This window comes from Lycium barbarum, chromosome 8, assembly GCF_019175385.1.
Source record: "Lycium barbarum isolate Lr01 chromosome 8, ASM1917538v2, whole genome shotgun sequence".
In the NCBI taxonomy this organism is placed as follows: Eukaryota; Viridiplantae; Streptophyta; class Magnoliopsida; order Solanales; family Solanaceae; genus Lycium; species Lycium barbarum.
In genome coordinates this window covers 95,916,405-95,931,163 of record NC_083344.1, presented here as the reverse complement: position 1 = coordinate 95,931,163, position 14,759 = coordinate 95,916,405, and the positions used below count along the sequence as shown (strand labels likewise).

The 14,759-nt window shown below is 43.9% G+C and overlaps 1 pseudogene; it reads left to right on the top strand.

The window, feature by feature from the left end:
* Positions 1-1,846: 1,846 nt before the first annotated feature.
* LOC132608577 (5S ribosomal RNA) lies at positions 1,847-1,963 on the top strand (annotated as a pseudogene).
* The last annotated feature ends 12,796 nt before the right edge of the window (positions 1,964-14,759 follow it).

Below are 14,759 nucleotides of genomic sequence, written 5' to 3'. Positions count from 1 at the left end.
CTAGTAGAGTCTTGTTTATGGTGTGTTGCGCGCCACATCAATAAACAGGAGGCTACAGGGCATTTAGGAAAAATGACCATTCTTCTTCTATGAGATCGTGCGATAGAGCCATGTGTAAGATTTTATCCTCCCTAACAGTGTGTTATGATTTCAGAATGCCGCCAAAGGGGAAAGCTACAGCCGCCCGGATGGGCAAGACTACGACAAAGAGGCGGGTAGAAAGAGAACCTCCAATGAATATAGAAGAAGGCGAATCGCATAACGAAGCCTTGTCCAATACTTCTTCTACCCCGACCAATGTGGGAGAGCAAGGAGGAGCTCCAGCTCCAATCCCTCCGCCGGCTGCTTCGGGTCAACTAATGACTGAGGCCATTCAGCTATTGACACAATTGGTCGCCGCACAGGCACAACGGCAGAACGTGGGTTCAAGCGATCGGGCAGCGAGTACAAAGGCCCGTGATTTTATGAGTTTAAATCCTCCAGAATTCTTCGGGTCAAAGCCGGATGAAGATCCGCAAAGCTTCGTAGATGAGATGTTAAGGACATTGAAGATTGTCCATGCCTCTGAGACCGAATCCGTGGAGTTGGCATCTTATAGACTCCGGGACGTGGCGGTGTTATGGTGCAACAATTGGGTGTTATCAAGAGGAGAGAACACACCTCCTCCGATTTGTCAAGAGTTCGTAGATGCTTTTATTCGTCACTATTTCCCACCCGAGGTCCGCCGAGCTAGAGCGGATAGATTTCTGAACCTGAGGCAAGGAAATTTGAGCGCCTGGGAATATAGCCTCCAATTTAATTCTCTGGCCAGGTATGCCCCGACTATGGTGGCCAACATGGGGGATCGAGTGCACAGGTTTGTGAGTGGTTTGGGACCACATCTATTCAAAGATTGCTTGACAGCTTCATTGCAGGACGGGATGGACATTTCCCGTATACAAGCCCATGCCCAGAATTTAGAGGGGCGACAGCCATAGCAGAAAGGTGATCGTGATGTTGACAGGAGACAAGGCAAGAGGGCTAGATCTATGGGGGCAAGCAGTGAGTATAGAGGGGGACTGGGACAGATGCATTCTAGGCACCCAGGTCAGTCAGCGACTAGTGCACCTTCCAGATTTTCGGATAGGAGGTTTGATCGTTCTTTTCGGTCAGGACAGGGCCAGAGTTCGAGGGCCTTAGATTTTCAGTCTAGAGGAGATTTTAGGGTTCATATGGGACGCCAGAGGAGGAGATTTCCGAGACTGTGCTAGAGTTGACTCCCCCAGCTGCTCCTATGGCAGAGCACTATGTCAGGCTAGCTACGCCTGAGAGTGTTACTGATTATTCTATCCCATTATCTTGGTCGTTAGTAAACAAGGAGCTGCCCGAATATCCGAATCCTTCGGACTTAGATGAGAGAGATGAGGGGGGCCAGACTAGCAGATGTCGAGAGGACAATAAAGAGGACACTTCACTTTATAGCCCTCCAGACAAAGCTCAGGACAGGTCTACTACAAGTATATGATTTCTTTATTGAAATTTCTTATGTGTGTGTACAATTATTGCAGGATATCACTAATAGGTGACAAATGGGAGTTTTAGAGGAACCGATAACCAAAGTACTTATGGATAACTGGGACTAAAATGTTTTGGCCCCTACTAGGAATCTTAAATTTAGGAATGGAAGAAAGTCGTGTGCTGATCGATGGTTATTATTGAGAGTTCCGAAGGATAAACCAACATTTGCTCGGTCAGGAAAGTAAGGAATCTTTCCAATCCAGAGGGAGATGCATTACAGGAATTTTATTGGGATCCATTAGAACTTCAACTTGTTCTAGGTCATGCGATAAAGGTCACGTAGCAGAGTGGATGCGATCGTACTAGCACTAACGCACTGGATCCCATCAGGACTCCAAAGTTAAGTGTGTTGGGGTGAGAGTAATACTAGGATGGGTGACCCCCTGGGAAGTGTGCTAAGAGTCCTACACATTCGGACATAAGACAGGGATGAGGGACTAGAATAGCTTGAGGGAAATTAGAAGCATGTGAAACTCACCGTTGGAAACTCCAGATGATTGTGAGAGATAAGGCAGACCGACTTGGCAAAGAGAGAGAAGACGAATTACAACTATAGAACTAGGACGAGTTTAAAAGGGTATTGGGGACATTTTGTAAGTAAGGTGTTAGGAGAGGTATGTACGATATTTTATGTGTGGTCAATCAGTTTGCGTGCCCCGATAATCGACGTTGTGATGTGTTAAAAATACTGATTGAACAAGGTATTAAAGTTCAAGTGGTAAGTGTTACAGGGCGAGGCGATATTAGTCTATCGAAAATTAAAGTTGGATAATCCTGAGGCAATCACATCAGGAAAAAGGGAGGAAATGAGTATACAAGAGTAAGAAGATTAGGATGCCTTGAGAAAAGGAGAGGTGTAAGCAACAAAGGTATATTGCTAAAAAGGGTTAACTCAAGCTTCAAGATGGGAATCTTGAAGGTAAGTACCGCGGCAAAGAACCATTCGGATGAATCTCGAAAGTAAGTAAACGGAAAGAATGGAGTATGTAGTATGGAACGGAAGACGAATGTAAAGGGTTCAACATCAGATTCTAATAAGTGGGACTGAAGGGCAGTAACAATGAATAAGGATGTGAATTGGGAGAAAATAAGCAGGTTTTGCAAAAAATAAAATGCCAAGGGATTTCCGGCTCTTGGGGGGCAGTCGAAGAGATAAATGTGCAACCATACTGACACGATTACCTCAGAAACGGGAAAGCCTTCCAAAAAGATAAATTAGCAATAGAACGGATTTGCATTCGGAAAGGATATTTTATGAATTTCAGGGACAATACCATAAAAATAGCAAGTGGAGAAGAGTGTTTCGGAGGAAAGGGACTCAAGGAAGGTCCTGAGGACGAAAGTAAGAAAAGTACACTAATGGATTGATTATAGAAAAATCGAACAATTACCAAGGACAGGAGAAAGGATAATAAGTAAACAAGTCTGGCCAAGAGACAAAACATCAGCAACATGGGATAAGAACCTTGATAAGTAATACAAATATTCGATTATAAAGGAAAATAGAACGATACACGGGGGATATGCATAAATATGAACCAGCTGTAGTGTTAGAAAGGAAGATGAAGACTCGACGAAAGAAGAAAGAAAAGGGTGTACTTTGTAAGGATTTCATGATAAGAACAAGAAGCTGCAGAATACTAGAAGAATTATGACGCATAGTAGTGATACAAACAAGTAGTAAGGAGAATTATGGACAAATGGGCTAAGCAAATAAAATGAGGAGTCGTGAAAGTGTATGGTGTGGAATATTGACTGTTGACGGTATAGTACAGACGCAAATAGGAATTGGGAATCTAGAGCAAAAAGAATTTCAAGGGTATTAAGAAGATAGTTGTGGAAAAAGACTAGGGTTAAAAGAGCGAGGTATAATCGGACACTCCATTAAAGGGGCATAATGAATTCCGCTGTCCCCACTAATTCATTAACCCATGGAATTACTAGTCATAAAAGGTAGAAATGAAAAGACAATAAAGAAGACATCTGGAGCGGATCGGATATGCATAAGTACTTCGGTTAAATACAAAGACTTCAGCTAGCAGAAAAGAATATAAGTCAAACTATATGATGAAAGAACTCTGATGATATGAGGAATAGAAAAGTAGAAGGATCGTTAAGGTCGGCCAGGTGATTATTAAAAAATGATTAATATTCAAAGGTTACTGGTGTATAAGAACATCCTTAAAAAAGGGGGGGGGGGGGGGGGGGGGGGGGAGAGCAGATTTAGTCCTGAAATGAATTATGAACTTCTCAAAATTCTAAAGAAAGAAATGTGTTAGTTTGAAAAGGCCAAAGTTCGAGAATGTATCAGGAGAAAACAGAAACAGATTGAAAATAAGTATATTACGGGGCAGGTATGAGAAAGAAAGTATGATAGGAAAATAAGGGAAATTAACGAGTCAAAGAAAATGATGGGAGATATGATGTTTTTAGACCATAGGTTGAAATCGTTCGTATCATAGAAATTTTGATCGTATTTAAATATGTAGTAACATACCCCGAAAGACAACAAAAAGAATAGGAAAGGTTTGCAAGCCACCCAGAAATGAATGGATACAAAGAACAATTGGGTCACAGCAAAAGGGAATCTTAGTGCCAGAAGCGAAGGAAATTTTAACAAAAAGGATAATTATAGGCAGTTTGGCAATCTCCAAAGAAAAGGAAGGCGGTGAGCTTATGGATAGCAAGATAGCAGTAACGCCAGGAATCAGAAAGTATCTCATAGGTCGCCGATTATGCCGAATATGAGAGCATGTGTTATAGAACTATACGAACAATCATCGTGAGGAAATACCCAATAACATGGTGTAAGAACAACGATGGAAAGCCAGAGAAGAATAAAGGCTAAGCGAATGGTCACCAATACAAGAGAACCAAGGATGAGCATCCTCGTGTTGAAAGGGAGTTATGAAAAATTGAGGTTTTACCTCAGTTCTATGCCTGTAAAATTTACATTGCAAGATTTGAGGAGAAGAAATTAAAGGAAAAGTTCTAATATGAGTTCGAAGATATTTTGAGCTACGGATTAGTTTGAACGATGATTATTAGTTTATCATAAGTGTAACCCTGCTATGAGAATGATAATGATGGCGGGGAAACATTATATATATATATAAGAGATGATTTGAGGTAACTAACCACTAAGCATAGGGATTCATTAGCAAGGAAATGCTACTACAAGCCATTTGAGCGTTATTATAAGTGAAACTATGATGAGATTGTAAAGGATCAAAGAGCCTGACCAATGAGCTACAAGGAGACAATATGGTGCATATATGGGATCAACGAGTACGAGAAGGGATATCTAAGATAGCCCCAAAGGAGTAAGCAAGGGAAGGTGCCATAGTCGAGCAAGGGAGTTGTCCACTAATAGGGAAATAAAGAGCTAGAAAAAGAGAGTATTCGCAGGATAGCGAGTAGCCGTGACATAATAAGGCAAGTTATTGGAACAGGGATAGAACGAGACCAGGATACTGGTTGATTTCTGATTATGTACGTGAGAACAAAAGAGCTCCAGCCAAAGACACCATTATCCTCAGGTATGTGATGCTTCTTTGAATGATTTCTTGGTCGTGTGTGGCCAACATGGGTATTAATGTTGTAGCCCTAGGAGGCATTGCATATTTTGGGTTGTTGTGACAGGATGGTAGTGGTACAATTACAGGGGAAACTCTGGCAAAAATTTTGTAGAAATCCCTAAGAGCTTAACATTCGAGGACGAAACTGTAGCACGAGTTTCTGCTCTGTCAGCTGAACTTGTAACGTCCATAATTCTCTACTCCGATGTCCTATCAACAAGCGGTTTATTGCGTTGGAAACTAGACTCAACGAACTTCATTTTAGGCTTTTGTTTCACTCCAAAACACTTCATATGCTAAGAGATATTCGTCCCTCAATTTGGACCAAAATTTTCATATGAAACTTTACCCATCCTTTCTCCAAAGTCGTACTACTCCCCCTGCATGATATTTATCATTTATTATACTTGATAATGGCCATGTTCTCGTGTTTCAAGGTTGTCCTTCCCGATTACGACTTACGAGATCGTAATTCATCATTTACTCCATTGCTACGTACTTCTCATGGCTTGTACCTTTCAAAACCTAACGAGGCGTCTCCGATGCTCCATTACAAAAGTAAAGTACGTGGCATGCTCATGCTCTTAAAGTGCGGGGTATAACAATATATGTATGAGGTATGGGGAAGGTGACAACTTTATATACGTACTACCACCTGATCATCTAGTCACATGATGATGATGCCCACTGAGGCCGATATGATACGATAGGATGCCCACAGAGGCTTGAGAGATGTTATATACGCATATATATATATATATATATATATATATATATATGACCTCATGCATGTATGCACAGTATTTATGCATATCATTGACCCACAAAGGCAGTTCAGACATACAGGTTGCATTTTGTTTTGTCCTATGTACTCTTATGTCTCTTTCATGTTACTTCCATGCCGTACATACTCAATACTTTATCCGTACTGACGTCTCTTTTTCTGGGGGCACTGCGTTTCATGCCTGTAGGTTCAGGTTGACGATCCACCCCTATAGGTTACCGTTCAGCTGAAATTGGAGCACTCCACTTGTTCCGGAGTTGCAGTCTAGTCTCGGTACGATATTTTTTATATGCATATGGGTATGGCGGGGCCCTGTCCCGACCTTGTTACGTCATATACTCCAGTAGAGGTTTGTAGACAGTCATGGTTTAGTTAGACATTGTATGACCCTCTCGGCCTATATTTTGATGCATGGTTATATAGTATGTCTTTTCGGGCTCATCCCTTTGTCAGCACATTTCTCATATGATTTAGAAGATTTCCATCTAGTGATCCCTGAGGTACACTCTTGTCTATGACCATGATATGAAAGTATGATTAGAGGTGCTTGGCAGGTAGGGCCCGATTTCCCGTCATGGCCCTTCAGTTTGGGTCGTGACTGATGTGCTGCTAGTGACAATTTTAATTTGTTCAAACCTCTGTTTGTACTTTTTTTAGTGCTCTATAGCCGCCAAACTCATTAGGTTCTCAAGGTCACTGCTGAGAAACTTTTTAGTAAAGTTGCTTTTCATATGTCGAACACAGATCTTATGGTATGTAAGGGGTGATTGTTAACATGCACATGTTTGGACACATTAAAAGATGTCTGGATGATGGTTAGAAATAAGCCCAATTGGTATTTTATCACAAAAAACATATTTCCACACCAAAGCAAGAAACCATGACCATGAATCATAGCTTTTACATGCAACTAAAATGTGTGAATGTGAAAAAAAAAATTGTTGTTCGCATCACAGTTTCATCTCATACTTACCAAAGACATGCAGTTTTTGAATCCATCGATGTCTGGGTTATAAGTCCAGAAAGATACTCGAAGAAGTGGTCATCCTGCATTGTAGTTGACTTGTCACCCACTCGACAACTATCGCCGAATTAAATTCTTGTTGGGTAGTCATGTATCTAGGCAACGCCTTGAAAGAATTTTTAAGTTCTTAAAGACCATTTCAAAAGCTCACTTACATCTTGGAGATGTTTTTCTTTTACTAGGCGTAAACCTGTATAACCCTTTTATTTTTCTTGAACCTTTGTAATTTTGATGTGTGGGTTGATACTAATAATTGGTATCAACGCAATACCAATCACATTGGTGTTCAAATCGGAATGATCTTTCGTATACATAGCCATGGTACATGTGTGTTTTCCAATCATTCTTTTGGCCTTCTACATATCATCTGAAATCATCTTAAAATGGGTCATTCAAATCGCAGTTTTGCGCATAATGCTTGCAAATAAACCTCTAAAATAGACCTGTGGATTGATCAGAAATGAACTCTCGCTGGGGGGGGGGGGGGGGGGGGGGGGAGATTGTATAGTCTCACTGCGCCTTTCATTTTCTGCTTATTAACATACCTAGTTGCATGTACAAAATAATCAACACCTTAAAATTTATCATTATGTGATTAACTAAAGTTAAGGGTTAAACAAAGGATTGAGCCTAACATACAATATGATATATTATTAGTATTCTTTGGCACAGACAGTGCAAGATCTTCTTCAGAATCATCATCATCACTGAACGAAAGTTCATCATCCGTCCCTTCGTAATCTAATGGGATATCACTACCCAACTCATTAACTTCATCTTTAGCAACATCGTTGTTGTTCACAATTTCGGTGAGTTGAGTCAATATGGGGTCATCTTAAAAATCATTACACATACAAACATATAAAAATCCAAGGAATTCAAATCCCAAACACAATTAAAAGTCCCTTAATAAAAGTGAACAAAATACTATTATATTTACCTATCAATTAACGATGCATGACCAAGAGAGGGTTGATTGCTACTGCCCCTACCTAATTCACTTGTACCGGGATGTTTAGGGTGACGAACCAAATTCACTTGTATCTCTTGACTGGCTACCAACTCCTACAATTGTTTATTTTTTTATTATTGAAGTGCACCCCTTGAAAAATCAAAATCCAAACTAGAAAGATTCATATTACCTACAACATCAAACTCATCGTCAGTAGATTCTTCAACTTGGGTTAAGCGTTCAACTGTTGCATACATTTAAGCATCATTATGACAATTTGATTACTAAAACTCTCAGGATTTCGGAGAAATAAGATAGAGATTCATCATCGTAAATTCGAATCTCACCATAAATTAACTGGGAAATCTATTGGCCGTAAATGATAATGGATATCTTCTAGACATGAACACCATAGGTTGAGGATCACTTATACCCATTTTACTCCTAAAAACGCATTGCAAATGATCGTACTTGAGCGAGATTGGGAACCTTTGCATCACTTCAGGTAATTAGTTGTATCTCATTGAACCTGATCAGACACAACATGACCACCCCAAAATAAATTAACTCTTACATAAGTTTCCCCTGTGATTACCCCAAAGATAAGGAAACAATAATTTGTTCATCCTTTGCATAAATAGAAAATTCCTGTGAGTTAACATTCTTGGTTGATATTCAAATATCTAGAATTATGTTCATACTCTCTGGGAAAAACCATTCGTACTCTCTTCCTTTGTTAGATTCTTGTTAAACTTGCCAAAAGAGAATAAAATAAGAGTATCACAATTATTTGTTACCATGTGACTGCAACAGAAGAATAAGTTAGACATTGTCTTCTTTTGAAGTTGTGGGTTCCTTTTTCCAATATCATGGAATGACATATTTGAAGTTGATGGTGCTTGTCAATCTCAGCACTAGTCCTTCTTGTGGGGTCAGTTGAAATTGTCGTCGAAGGTATTGACGACATTTATTTTGTGGGGAATTCATTTCAACGAGTTGGTTTCCAATCTCTTTGGAGTCATTAAAAAGGCTATTGAATATTTATTATTAAAATACGGGAACATATAGCTGTATACGGTAAAAACCGGATGTGAGCCAAACCGGTGGAACGGGAACCGGAGGAAGGAACAGTAATGCGCCCGAGGCTACTCGCCCTTGACCGAAACATTGCCTGGGCCGAAGCTGAGCAAGGGCACCGACTGATCTGCCCTCTGCATCGTTGAAACGGCCAAGCCCGAGGACTCGGGCTTTCATGGCCGTTGGTCCGCATGGTCGTTAGCCCGAGTGACCGTTTGTCCGTGTGGCCGTTGCAGACGGGTCACGCGCCAGTAACGTCCAGTCATGGTCAACTACCTACCATGCGTGTGTCAGACGGCGCCGTCAGTCTAATCCCACCAAATCCGTGCAGAGCAGTCCTTTTTATTATTATTTTATTAACTCATATTGTATGAGAACCATGGGAGTGCCACTATAAATAGGGCATGTCCCCTTCCTTTAGGGGGGTTGGTCACTTTTATTTTCCAAGAACACTTGTAGTAGAAAAATTCATATATACAATCTCTCTCATTGTTTGATTCGGCCAAGGCCACCAGTTATTATTATTATTGCATTCCATCCATCTAATATCATACTTTGTTCACTAACGCTCGTATCACTAGCAAACTATCGTCATTAGCCGTTTCACTAAGGAGCTCCCAAATACTTGTTTTTCCCCCCTAACACACATCAAGAACAAAGCACATATCCTATACCCATTCACAAATTTAATTGATTATCCGAATCCGGGGTAAACAGTTTGGCGCCCACCGTGGGGCTAGGATAATAGTGGTCTTTGGCCTTGATTTCTACCATATTCATCAAAACCAAAAGCGTCCCTACCCATCTCTGTGAAAACGGTCCAAATGGCTGACATCGAACAATCCGGTCATGTCAATAATACCGAGATCGTGGCGGAAAACGAAGGGAGCGGACTGCGGGCATTGCCGAACCCCGCTGACCCGAACCCCGTTGATTCAAGGGAGGGACTCAACCGGCAAAATACTGTGGATCAAGAGAATGCCGTCCTACCGGCCACCGATCCTCTAAATACTCACCATTCCGTTACGTTGTCCCAGGATCGGGGCCAGAGAGAACCGGACGCACCAAACGATGGTGTTAACTTACGTTTAATTTTTGAAATGTTGCAGGAACAAATAGCGGCAATCGCCGAGCAAGGAATAGCAATAGCGCAGCTGCAGAGCGGGAAGGGTGAAACAGGGCCGGTAAAGGCAAAGGGTATAGCCGAAATCGAAAGAAACGAAACATATGGCTGAGAGCGACGGCTCCGGAGCCGGCTCCTCAACCGAGGTCCTAAAGATGCTCGAAACCTTGGCGAAACGGGTGGATTCGACCGAAAAGAGGGTCGAGACATACAATTCTCGGGTGGACCAGATACCGGGGGCTCCGCCTTTACTGAAGGGGCCGAATTCGAAAAGGTACATCCAAAGGCCTTTTCCACCGAGTGCGGCCCCGAAACTGATCCCGAAGAGGTTCAAAATGCCCGACATACAGAAGTATGACGGCACCACGGACCCGCACGAGCACGTGACCTCGTATACTTGTGCCATAAAAGGCAATGATATGGAAGAAGATGAGATCGAGTCGGTGTTGCTGAAGAAATTTGGGGAAACTCTGTCGAAGGGAGCGTTGACGTGGTATGACCATCTACCCGAGCACTCGATCACTTCTTTCGAAATGCTCGTCGATGCCTTCGTAAAAGCACATGCCGGTGCCATAAAGGTGCAGACCCGTAAGGCCGATATCTTCCGGATAAATCAAAGGGACGATGAGCTACTACGGGAGCTCGTCACCCGGTTCCAGAGGGAACGGATGGAACTCCCCCCGGTACCAGAAGAATGGGCCGCACAAGCTTTCACAAAGGGGCTCAACATGCTAAGTTCAGTTGCCTCGGCCAAGTTGAAAGAAAATTTGCTGGAATATGAGGCCGTGACATGGGCCGATGTCCACAATCGGTATGAATCGAAGATTCGGGTAGAGGATGATCAGTTCGAGCTCTCTCCGGTAAAGTTAAAAGTGGATAGAGGATTCGAGAAGTCGAGGAAAGGTTATGAAATGAAGTCTGAATCATCAAAAGAAAGGTTTCGGCCATACTCCCACTCGGAGAGACCAATTTTCAGGTCGGAAAGGTCAAGGCAAAGCCCAAACCACCTCTCCGGTCGAGGTAGCAAGCGGGTCGAGCACCCTTCAAACAGCCGGGGACTCTCTTTCGGAAGCGACGCTGGAAATTCCGTCAACAATAAGGGTCCACCGAAGATTTCGGAGTACAACTTCAACGTCAATACCTCGGGCCATGTATCGGCCATCGGCCGCGTCCCAGATGTGCGATGGCCAAAACCACTAAGGTCAGACCCGGGACAGCGGGATCCGAGCGTGGTGTGTGAATATCACGGAACCCATGGTCACAAAACGGAGGATTGCCGCCAATTGAGAGAAGAGGTAGCCCGGTTATTAAAGAACGGCCACCTCCGAGATCTATTGAGCGAACGAGCCAAAAATCACTACAAAGAAAGGGAAGCTCACCGAAGGGTCGAACCGGTTGAACACCAGCATACAATCAACATGATAGTTGGGGGAATTGACGTCCCTCGGGGACCGGTAATGAAACGGACCAAGGTCTCAATTGTTCGTGAAAAACGCATCCGAGACCATTCGACCAGGGGCTCTATTTTCTTCGATGACGAAGACGCGGAAGGCATCGTTCAACCGCACAACGATGCACTGGTAATTTTTGTGCTTGTCTTTAAAACTAAAGTTAAATATATTTTGGTTGACCCAGGTAGCTCGGCCAACATCATCCGATGGAGAGTGGTCGAACAGCTAATGTTTCTCGATAGGATCGTATCGGTGGCTCGGGTACTCAGCGGGTTCAATATGGCCAGTGAAACCACGAAGGGAGAGATCTCGTTGCCCGTGAACGTGGATGGCACCATTCAGCAAACAATGTTTTATGTGATCGAAGGGGACATGAAATATAATGCGTTATTGGGCAGACCTTGGATACATAGCATGAAGGCAGTTCCCTCAACACTGCACCAGTTGCTGAAATTCCCCACTCCGGAGGGGGTGAAAACCATCCGAGGCGAGCAGCCCGCAGCAAAGGAAATGTTCGCAGTAGAAGAGGCAACTCACCGGCCCGAGGAGCCGGCTCAGGAAGAGAAGGGAACAACCGGAGGGGAGGTCCCCCAATAGCAACTAAAGTATACTGGATCGGATCCAGTGCATGAAGAGGATGACTTCGGAATGCCCAGATCCTTTGTCATGCCGGATGACTCGGACGCGACCAAGTCAACTGTGGAAGAGCTGGAGAAGATCATCTTGTTCGAGTTCTTACCGGACAGAAAGGTATACCTGGGCACGGGGCTTACCCCGGAGCTCAGGCGTAAATTAATTGAGTTTCTTCAAGCTAACGCTGATTGCTTTGCATGGTCGCATATAGACATGACAGGTATATCACCGGAAATAGTGTCACACAAACTCAGCTTGGACGGAAAATTTCCCCCGGTGAAGCAAAAAAGAAGGCCCATGGCAGAGCCAAAACACGCTTTCGTGAAAGACGAGGTAACAAAGCTTTTGAATATAGGTTCCATCCGGGAGGTGAAATACCCGGATTGGCTTGCTAACGTGGTGGTGCCCAAGAAAGGTAATAAATTTCGAATGTGTGTCGATTATAAGGATTTAAACAAGGCATGCCCGAAGGATTCATTTCCATTGCCTCACATCGACAGAATGATCGATGCGACGGCCGAACATGAAATGTTAAGTTTCCTCGATGCTTACTCCGGGTACAACCAAATCCGGATGCACCCGGAGGATCAAGAGAAAACGTCCTTCATCATCCGCTATGGGACTTACTGTTATAACGTCATGCCTTTCAGGTTAAAAAATGCCGGTGCAACTTACCAACGCCTAGTTAATGGGATGTTCGAAGAAAAAATAGGGAAAACAATGGAAGTTTATGTTGACGACATGGTTGTTAAGTCCCTGGAAATAGAGGACCATTTAAAACATTTGCAGGAAACCTTCGATGTGCTCCGCAGATACAACATGAAGCTCAACCCGGAAAAATGTGCTTTCGGGGTGAAGTCCGGTAAATTCCTGGGTTTCATGGTGTCGAACAGGGGAATTGAGATCAACCCGGACAAGATCAAGGCCATCGAGGATATCGAGGTCGTGAACAACATAAAGGGGGTACAGAAGCTCACCGGGAGGATAGCGGCGCTGAACCGTTTCATATCGCGATCCTCGAACAAGAGTCACTGGTTCTTCTCTTTGCTCAGAAAGAAGAACGACTTCGTTTGGACACCAGAGTGCCAAGAAGCCCTAAGGGAGTTGAAGAAGTATTTGTCCAGCCCCCCGTTGCTGCACACACCGAAGACCGATGAGCCACTTTTCCTCTACCTAGCAGTCTCCGAAATGGCGGTAAGCGGAGTTTTGGTCCGAGAAGAATCAGGTACGCAATTCCCTATCTATTATGTAAGTAGAACTTTGGGAGATGCGGAGACCCGTTATCCCCATTTGGAGAAGCTGGCATTAGCACTGGTAAGCGCTTCCAGAAAGCTCAAACCCTATTTTCAATGCCACCCCATATGTGTAGTAACCACTTACCCTTTAAAAAACATCATGCATAAACCAGAGTTATCCGGTAGATTATCAAAATGGGTTGTAGAAATTAGCGGTTACGACATCGAGTATAAGCCTCGGACGGCCATCAAATCCCAAATCTTGGCCGATTTTGTGGCAGACTTTACCCCGGCCATGGTCCCCGAGGTCGAGAAGGAACTTTTGCTGACCTCGGGAAAGACCACGGGCATTTGGTCTTTACACACAGACGGGGCCTCAAATCTTAGAGGTTCCGGACTAGGGATCGTCCTTAGGACCCCGGCCGGGGATGTCATCCGACAGTCCGTTAGAACTGCTAGATTGACTAACAATGAAGCCGAGTATGAGGCTATGATTGCAGGTTTGGAGTTGGCTCGAAGCATGGGAGCCGAAACGATCGAGGCAAAGTGCGACTCGCTTTTGGTCGTGAACCAGGTGAGCGGCATATTCGAGGTAAAGGACGAACGGATGCAACGGTACCTCGAAAAAACCCAAGTGGTACTTCATCAATTGAAAGGATGGACCATGCAGCACATACCGAGGGAACAGAACAGCGAAGCCGACGCACAAGCAAACTTGGGATCCTCGGTCGAGGGGGAGGAAATCAGCTTCGGGGCAACGGTGCACTTATCAAACACGGCCATAGAAACCGGGCACGTCGAAATATACACAATGGGCTTGACCTAGGATTGGCACAACAAGTACATCGACTACTTGCGTGATGGTAAGCTCCCAAATGACCCGAAGGAGTCACGATCATTACGGACCAAGGCTACTCGCTTTTGCTTGGTGGACGGTCAACTGTATCGACGCTCTTTCCTCGGTCTACAGGCTAAGTGTTTGGGCCCCGGTGAAACGGAATACGTGATAAGAGAGGTACACGAGGGAACCTGCGGCCACCACTCCGGTGCGGAAGCTTTGGTTCGAAAAATTATTAGGGCCGGTTATTACTGGAATCAGATGGACGAAGACGCGAAAAGTTTTGTCCGAAGATGCGACGGGTGTCAGAAGCATGCTCCGATGATTCACCAGCCCGGGGAGTTGCTGCATTCGGTGACCTCACCTTGGCCTTTCATGAAGTGGGGAATGGACATTGTGGGTCCGTTGCCTCAGGCACCAGGTAAGGCCCGTTTCATTTTGTTTATGACTGACTATTTTTCTAAGTGGGTTGAAGCGCAGGCTTTCGAAAAGATAAGAGAGAAGGAA